This window comes from Spinacia oleracea, chromosome 4, assembly GCF_020520425.1.
Source record: "Spinacia oleracea cultivar Varoflay chromosome 4, BTI_SOV_V1, whole genome shotgun sequence".
Lineage (NCBI taxonomy): Eukaryota > Viridiplantae > Streptophyta > Magnoliopsida > Caryophyllales > Amaranthaceae > Spinacia > Spinacia oleracea.
In genome coordinates, this window is record NC_079490.1 from 104,166,329 (window position 1) to 104,168,099 (window position 1,771).

The window sequence follows — 1,771 nt, forward strand, 5'->3', positions numbered from 1 at the left end:
CAAATTTCTCTCTTTTTAAAACCAACATTTAAATGAATAAAACCAACCTTGAGATAAACTTAAGGGTATTACCGCCACGTGATTACGTTAAAGGCTAATTAACTAAACTAATGCAGCGGAATAACTAAAATACTTTTCTTTATTGAATAATAATAGTCGAAATAATAATAGTGTATATTCGATAAACCCTTGAAATTTAAATACTAAAATCTGAACTCACAAATGAAATCAACTTAGAAAAAAAAATCCTAACTAGTGAACTCTCCATTAATCCCGTATGTAATCATGTCACATCATCACATCAAGTTCCTGAAAACTGCTCACCAAAAGGTGAACAGGGCCAAGCCAAAACAAATAGGAAATACGGGTTAGCAAAAGCTAAGTACGAATATATGCAAGACATGTAAAACATTTATATATAGTTGAGCATACTTTCACAAACCATTTAATTCAAACTTGCTTAATTGAAATCATAGAAGATTCATTTTCCAAAATTAGAAACTTTCCATAAATAGTAACTTTTCAAAAGTTTAAACATTTCAAGAATTAAGATTTCTAAAATAGAAACTTTCCAAAAGTAGAAACATTCCACGAAAAGAAATATTCCCAATATATAACAATATTCCAAAAGTAGAAACTTTCCAAAAATAGATTCCAATTAGAATATGAAAATCAAACTTTCCAAAAATAGATTCCAATTAGAATATGAAAATCAAACACCTCTTCTTATCTCCCCTTCCTTCCTAAATGTGCACACCCCCAAGCTAGTATTCCATCACAAATCTATACATTGGGGTACTAACCAAATAATAGTCAACAAGTGACCCTCGACTTACACAACAAGTGATGCGTATGAACATAAAAGTTCCATGAAATCCATTCCACCTTGAGACTTTATAAAAGTACAATAATGTCATGAAAGACCATCCAGTTCCAACCATATGATAAACCAACAATCCTCCTTTTATTTAATCAAATTTTTTTTTTAAAAAAAATAAAGTATTTTGAAATAAAGATTTATTACTCATCAAAACCAAACAAACTATTTCAAACACCACTTGAACAAATCCATTATCATATTAAAATCAAGAAAAATATTTAACCTTTCAAAAAACCTCAGACAATTTTCACAAATCAAGAAACAATTCAAAATCACCAATTCACAATTTTCAATTTGAAAACAATTAATAATTTGAAGTTAATAATCAAACCATACATAGATTTCATTCATATAATAATCTAGCCACATACACGTACCTTGATTAAATAATACCTCACACAAAGATAAATTTGATCCTGCTACGGATCACTCACGAGTTCCTAACAATTAATAAATAAAACCCTAATTAATTCCCGATTGAACAATTAAATTAATAAAAATAAATCTAATGCCCTTAAATTTAATTCATGAGTTATGCATGCATAATAACAGTATTATAAATCAAAATTTTGAACTATGGTTTTAATAATAAACTTTTAAAAATTACGACATTAATTTAGAAGAGTTTAAATAGTAAAAACTGACCGTAAAAAGAGAAGGCTTTGAAAAAAATTCGGGTGTGAAAGTCACGACACCAAGGGGTAGAAGTTGGCGGCAAGGAGTGCACGACGGGGGTGTCGTGATGGTGGTATAAGGGTTTTAGGTAAGAAGGTTTAGAGCCAAAGAGGGAGAAGAAGTTTAAGAGCGGGCTTGGGAAAACTCTCAACTTTTGCTGTGAGGAATGATGAATGAAGTAGGGGGTATTTATAGGTATAGGATTAGGGTTAGGGT